General features: G+C 48.6%; 1 long non-coding RNA gene across 1 annotated transcript; it reads right to left on the bottom strand.

Annotated features, from left to right (window-relative positions):
- Window positions 1-3351: 3351 nt before the first annotated feature.
- Window positions 3352-7160, bottom strand: LOC149915312 (uncharacterized). The gene is made up of 3 exons (XR_016459216.1): window positions 7135-7160; window positions 6407-6517; window positions 3352-3733 (listed from the first exon to the last, which is right to left on the bottom strand). It is a non-coding gene; the product is annotated as an uncharacterized LOC149915312 (long non-coding RNA).
- Between the last annotated feature and the right edge of the window lie 356 nt (window positions 7161-7516).

Here is a 7516-nt window from a genome sequence, read left to right as displayed (position 1 = left end):
AGATGTGCTCAAAGACCAGGTGGGTGATGCGTTCCTGTTTCACTGTGCCCTGTTATCGGAGGGACCCAGGTCTGGCTGCATGATAGTGATTCCAAGCAGTAAAATTAATACAGCCAAATTCCTGCCTGGAGCCGCCAAGCCTCCTCGTCAAATTAACATATATGAATATTTGTTTAAAATTAAAAAAAAAAAAAAAAAAAAAAAGGAAAAAGGGAGAGGGGAGAAGTGAGAAAACTGTTTAATAACATGCGCCCCATTCCTGCATTGTAGGGTGGAGGTGGGCAGGGGAGAACAGAAGAGCTCTGCCCCACCTCCTCCTCCCAATGGAGTGTTCTCCTGCCCTGGTGGGGATGCTGACAGCCCTGCTCAGGTCTTCTTTTCAATGAAGAGAGCAAAATCTAGATAGGTAAAACTATTTATTGAGACATAAATATGTATGTATTTATACATTATAAATACATATGTATATATACATGCATATACAATGTGTGTCTATATATATATATACACACGTATATAATTATGTGTGCATTCCCTTAGTGGATTGATGCCAAGGGCTTTACTTAGGTGCAGTGGTGCAGGAATGCATATACATAATGTGCACAGCCGTGTGAACACACCGGTCCTTCAGAGTTCTCTTTGGGCAATGGGAACATAAGGGGAGCAGCTCACCACAAAGGTGTTTGGGCCTTAATACCCTTGCAGGAAACGTGCCAGGGAGGCACCAGTTGAAATCCTGAGGTCAAAACCCAAGAAAACTGTGTTTTGGCATGGGTGTGATGATAGGGTTGCATGGCACCCAGCGCTCAGCCAGTGCCAAAGCAGTATTTTTCCTGCTTACTGCTTCAGCACCCGTAAATACAACAACTGAACAGCCCTCCGATGGCCAAATCTCATTGAAGAAGAAAAGAAAATAGGGGAAAATAATTAAACAGACGCCTCTCTCCCAGCTCCCCTCCCGCTCTGCCCTCTGTTTATTCTCTTGCTTTTTGGTGTTCCGCTATCTGCTCCCAGCAGGCAGGCACACATTTGCATTTTAATGCAGAGCAGAGAGGCTGCATGCAGCTCTGGGGAGGCAGAGCCAGACCCCCACCCCTGCAGCCCCCCACCTTCCCGGGAGCCAAATATCCCCTTTAAATTATGTGCTATGAAAATAATTAAACCACTTAACGCACCCAGCCCCTAAGCCATTAAGAGAGGAGGGAGAGAGGAGGAAAACAGGAATTTTCCCCGCTTCTCTGCATGGAGCTCAGACCCTGCAGCACCTGGGGGTCCCATCACTCTCCTCCTCCTCCAGCTGTCTGCTCTCCTTCCACACCTGTTGACATTATGTAGGTTTGCACAGCACCTGGGATAACGTCTTCGGTAATTGCATGGTTATTTCTGGGGTCTCTTTTTGCCTGGCTCAGCAAGGAATGGGAAAACCCATAAGGTCTCAATATTTTAGGGCTCCTGCTCTGCACTGGGATGATTTTCCCCTACCGCCAGCCCTGGGGCTGCCAAAAGCTGTCCCTGGGAAAGGCAGAAGGAGAGAGTTGTAGGATTCAGTCAGATGTGATGGCTCTGCTGGGAAGTGTTCAGCACGCTCAGAATGCCTGGAAGCTCTGAGGCAGTCACCACTGGGTTTTAGCCAAGAGAAAACCAGAAATGCCTGCAGGCAGAGCTCCTGGTTAAGGACCTTGCTATGGAATTCCCATGTATTTTCCAGGGATTTTCTGACCCTTTCCAGGATTTTGCTGTCACTTCTCATTAATTCCAGGCTCTCCAGCTGTCTTCCAAACAATTGGCTGCAGACACTGGATAATAGCATAAGCAAATTGCTAGATGGTTTGTGCTGGGAAACACTGAGAATCTGGGCCATAGGAAACACCATTAATAACTGGAAAAGGAAGTTTGGCTCTGCAGGGAGCCCTGTGATGCTGCAGATCTGTGCCCAGCACCCAGCACTGCATTTCCAGCCCCAGCAGTCTCTGGAGTCTCAGCTTTCCCATCCTTTCCAACAGAATCACCTCAAGAAGGCCAAATTTTGTTAGTTCATGGATTTAAAGGTCACAAAAGACCATCTCATCTGACCCCGCGTGATGCAGAGCGGCAAATGTCACCCAATTATCCGTCTGCTGCCCCTCCGTGTCAAGACCAATAATGCATTTCTCTTGGCTGTGATGGAAGACAAGACACAAGAGATCGCTCATGGTTTTGTTCACCAGTTTACCCCACACACACCTATGGAAGATTTTGCTTCTGATCGTCTCTGCACTTCAAAGCCTACCAGGATCTAGGTTGGATGAATTATCTTAGTGGTCTTCTTCAATGTTTGTGATTTTATGACAGCCAATGAGTCCTTTGGTGTCAGCCCAAAGACAACAGAGCCCTGTGGCCATGCAGGAAAAATCACGGCTCCTCATTCTTTGCCCATCAGCTGGTTTATGGCTTTTTTTGTTGTCAGTCTTTGCTGGGAGCCCAAAGGAAGAACTGTTCCATCAGATGGATGACCTCCTGGTGGGAGAAAGCAGCTCAGCCACAAGGGCTCCAATGGATGTAATGAGAAGGAGGACAAGGGCATTGCCACCATGATCCTGCACAAAGAAGTCAAGATGCTGAGTCCCTCAAAGCTCCCTGGGAAAAGGCTTCATCCATCTGTGCCCCAGTTCACCCCAACACTCTTGCCCTCATGTGCTGTGATACTTTGCTCTTTCTGCCCTTATGAGGGCTTTCTGCCCCATTTGGGCTCCCCATCCTATGGGTGCCCCATGGAGAGTAATTGGAGGCAGCATAGATCACAATAACAGCTGCAAATCCAATTAGCTGAGGGTTAAGCACTCAGCTGATGAAAACCAGGGGTTAAAAGTGCTGAGCCAGCAAAAGCTCAGCACCGATCGATGCCATGTAAATAATATCACTTGTTCCTGGGAGCCCATTCCTTTCTGTTTCAGCGGTGAAATCCATTTAGCCCGGCAGGACCTCACTCGATTTCTGGCTCTATGTGGGTTCAAAACCATTTTAACACAGAGGCTGCGCAATGGGGAATCAGCATTCCCGTAAAATCCCCACCCCAGGGACCTGCAGAACACTGCGACTTCACTACGTTCAGCGCTGCAAACATTGCTGGGTCAATAAATAGGGGGTGAACGGCTGCTGGAAAATCCTTCAGCAGTGCAGGGACGACTCCTGACCCCCAATTGATCCCTGGCTGTGCCAGTGTCGGTGGCATTCTGACCCCAAATGATGAGTGCTTTCAGATGGGGAGAGGGATGCACAAAGGCAGTTTGGGGTATAGAGCTGAATGATGGCCAGGGTGGAGAGGAGCTGGGGATCAGAGAGCTGGGGCTGCTCCATCTAATCCATATCCCTCTCCATAAGGAGGATGTGCTCGCCCCGAATCACCCCAATTCATTCCCAGTTCACCCAATCAGTCATGGCTGAAACACTGGGGCACTCTGGACAGAAAGAAACACAACCAGAAATGAAAATATTTCTTTTTGACATATTTTCTTGGCTTATAGCAGGCCTCTGATCTTTCTCCACCTCGATCTTGAGGTGACCTTCTGATCTTTCTCCACCCTTGACATGTCCTTTGATGGCATTTATTTGGGTTTTGCCTTAAAAAGCTGTAAATCAGCCCAAACCCTTTTGATTTTGACTGAAAGCAGGAGCACAGATGATCTCTCTGGAAAGCAGTTTCGTTTTTCCCGAACCACTCCAGAACTGGGAAGCAGAAAAACCCCAAATAAATCTGTTGTTGGCAAATCAGTGAAGGAAACACTAAGCATACAAGAGACAGGCCTGGCTCAACCCAACTGATACCTGGAGGTGCCAAAATGCCCCCAATAAAGGCTGGATGGGATCAGGAGCATGGGGACCCATGGTGCTGGGCAGAGGAAGGCTGGCAGATCCTCCCAACTGAGTCTCTCCAGCACATGAATGGTCCTTTTTTGGGGGGGAGGGAGGGGAAATTCCAGTGATTCAGACTTGGCACAGGGATAACCATCTGCCTTGGCATAATGGGAAATAACACTGCTGTTGATTTCTCCTTCTTCCTCTTGGAAAGATGGAGCCTTTGGGGAGCTTTTAACTAGCAAGCTTACTCTTGCTAAGATATTTCCCTAGAGCACTCTCCTGGTTTTTGGCTTGTGTGAGCAACCAGCACAGCCCAGGCAGGGTAGGTTTGGTTCCCTCTGCACCAGGTTGGTCTGCAAGGATGGGAGCAAGGCTGGGCAGCGTGGCTGTTGTGAAGGGGTTTTTAAGAGAAACGATGGGGACTTAATTCCTCTTTAGTGGGCATGGCAGGGATGGTTTGATAGTTGGACTAAATGATCTTAGTCTATCCCAATCTTAATGGCTCTGTGATTCAAAGCCTGTCTGGGACAAGTCCCCATGGCTCCAGCCCAGCTGGTACCTGTGGCTAGAGGTCCCAAACCATGTGGGCAGCCCCATCCATTTTTCCTTCTTCTTTTTCCCTCTCCTTCTCTCCCTCCCCCCTTTTCCACCACCGTGTGATCTATTGTAAGATAACAGCTCCAATTGCTCCAAATTGCTTATTGAGGACTCGGTGGTAAATCAATGATTTTAAATGGGATCACAGAATAGCAATCCTAACAACAGCAGAACAATAGTAAAAAAATAAATGGAGCTGGCCAGCAGAAAGGAGAGGAGTGGCCAGGATGCTTCATTCATTGCCTGCTGCTGATGTGGGCTGCAGGGAAGGGGCCATCGAGGAACACGAGCTATCAGGACCTCAAATAACCATTTTCTTGCTTTTAAGAGCTCGAGTGAGGAAGTGAGAGCAGCAACGTTGTCACTAAGCAACCTCCCAAGTTTTGAGGATGCGGGAGGAGGTGAGGGGGCTTGTTGTCTTTCTACTGCTGGAATCTTCAGTTCTGCTTGGTCCTGAAATCACTGCGTGTGTGCAAGACAAAAAGCAGATGCAAACAAAAGCACTGTAAGAAACATCAGGGAGTGGATGAATGAACACACTTCCCTCCGCATTTTTCTCTCCTCCTTGATTAACTATACCTTCATCTGCAAGGTGAAAGGTGGCCTCAGCAGAGCCAAATGGAGATGTGATGGATGGAGGGGTGCAGGGATGGAGAGAGAGGAGAGCTGAGCTCTGCATTGCCATAGTGCTGGGCACAACATCCCGTGGGGTGGAAAACGCATTGGGTGGGCACCACAGCAGTGGGAATGAAAAGAGATGAAAGAAATCATAGGGAAAATTTTCTGCTGCACTCTGTGGTCATTTCCTATCTCTGCCACCCAACCCAACGTGGCCATAGCAAAATCCCTGGAAGAGGGACAGTTGGGTCTGGCACATCAGATCCCAAAAGCAGGAACTGGAGAAGATGGTGTGAGTCCCAGGGCTGTGTAAATTAACTCTACTCAGCTGCAGGTAGGATAAAGGGAAGCATTTGAGGAACAAGTGAGTCCCATATGGGCATGGGTTGGGTTTGGGATTCACCCAAAGGAAGGGAGAAATCGGGCTGCTAAGCACACTGTTGTGTGATGGCTAAAGAACATTTCCAATAACAGCCACAGGCATTGTGCTATAACCATATAAATAACCACTGGGTTATTCAGAAGGCAAGGACTTGCCTGTGACACACAATGCTCAATTAGCTATATTTAAAAGCTCTCTGCAGGGCTGGATTTAGCAAACTCATCCCACCCCAAAGAGTAAAGCTCAACTTCCAGCAGGTCCCTGTCTCGCTGACTCCAGATGAAGCATATGTCTCACTGCAGTGCTTATTCTGTGCTTGATTTATTGACTGATTTATTTAAAAATGTAACGTAGCGCTGCTGACAGCTCAGGCTTCAGAGACCTGTCCAAGAATAATTTTTATGAACAGAGACGGAGGCAAAATCTAACTGGGTTATAAACTGACATGATAAAGCCATCAGCTCAGCAATGCTCGGCACAGGCACCTCCTGTCTCCCTGTGTAGATCCCAGTCTGCATTTGGGGTTTCCACCTCTCCAGAGAGATTTACCCCTCTTTGGAGCATTAGAGAGAGGAATGAAGACCAAGAGAAGGCAGTCTGGGAGCATCATTGCATGGTGCTGCGCCCACCCCAAACCCAATTCCCATCCCAAAGAAAGGCACGGGGTGGGAAGTTTGGAGGAGCAGCAAACACCACAGGTCATACCAAGGCTGGGGGCTTTGCTGGTGTTGCTGGGTTGTGTGAAAAGGGCTCTTTGCAAACCAGGTGCCTCCCTCTAAACCACAAGGGGAAAAGCTTCACCCACAGTGCCCTGAGCTGCTGAGGTCAGGGACAAAATTAGCCAAGCTTCTTCTCACTTTGCTGCTCTCCTTGCCTGTAAATACTTGGAGATAGCAGCCCTAAAAGTACCTTAGAGAGAAGGCAGCGGTAAAATTACATCAAGCCTAGGGGCTTAAACTGATTGAAGGATACATTTTCCGAGCTGATACAGCGAAAGCAGCAGCAAAGCCCTGGTGCACCGAGCAGCCTGTGTGGTTTGATCATCTGTTGTCCTCCTAACTGGCCAGGGAGCTGGGAAAAGCCCTGAGAATGTTTTGGGAACGTGCTCACAAGGAGCGAAGCTACCAGGGGTTTGGAGAACTTGTTAAGCCAGAGGCAAAAGTCTCTGCAATTCAGCATGCAAACAATTGGATAAAATAGGAGAAGCGTGGTCCTGTCCCACTGCAGGGTTTCTGCACCAAGCTGTGCAAGGGAGCGGTGGTCTATTGGGAAGGAATGGGGCAAGGGCAAAGCAGCCAGCCCAGCAAGGCTGCACTGGTGTTTGGGAGCTGAAGGGGCAGCTCTGTTATCATTGAATGGCTTTAGGTTAGAAGGGACCTTAGAGATCACCTAGTTCCACCTATGTCATTAATGAAGATGCTGAAGAGCATTGGTCCCAAGATGGAACCCTGAAGGACACCATTCATCACTGCCTCCAACAGACAGAGCCATTGCCCACAGATTTCTGGCTGCCACCATCCAACCAATTCCTCATCCTCTTAAGTAGTCCATCCTTCAAATCCATACCTCTCTGTAATGCTATAATGGGATGGAAAGTGCCACAATAACAGCAGGGTAGCAAAGTCTTTTGCTACAGCTAATGAGAACGAGCCCAAATGCAGCAGCCACAGATACAGAAATGAAGGAAAAGAGTTGCTTACCTTTGGAAGGCCTCAGGCACACAGGGATCTCCAGCAAGAGATACCCTCACCTGCACTGCCAGCCCTTAAATGAGGTCTTGGAAGGGGTGGATCCTGGCTCCATGCCTTCCAGTCACTCAGGTACATTGCTTGCACCTGAGCTCCCCTGGGTTGGCCCTGCCTTCCACCAGGTGCTCAATCACTGCTTCAGGCCATGACTTAGCATTTCCACTACACTCTCCAATTTAGCAATAAGGATGAGGTGCAGGAACACCTTGCACAAATCCAGGGAGATGCCCTTCCTTTCTCCACGGATGCTGTCACTTCATCATAGAAGGCCCCCAGATGGGCCAGGCAGTATCAGTGTGACCTTAAATGAATACAAACCTCCTGCACCACTGAG

Source organism: Phasianus colchicus, chromosome 21 (genome assembly GCF_987193195.1).
Source record: "Phasianus colchicus chromosome 21, bPhaCol1.hap1.1, whole genome shotgun sequence".
NCBI classification, from domain to species: domain Eukaryota; kingdom Metazoa; phylum Chordata; class Aves; order Galliformes; family Phasianidae; genus Phasianus; species Phasianus colchicus.
The sequence above is the reverse complement of the archived record's forward strand: the minus strand, read 5'-3'. Positions and strand labels throughout refer to the sequence as shown.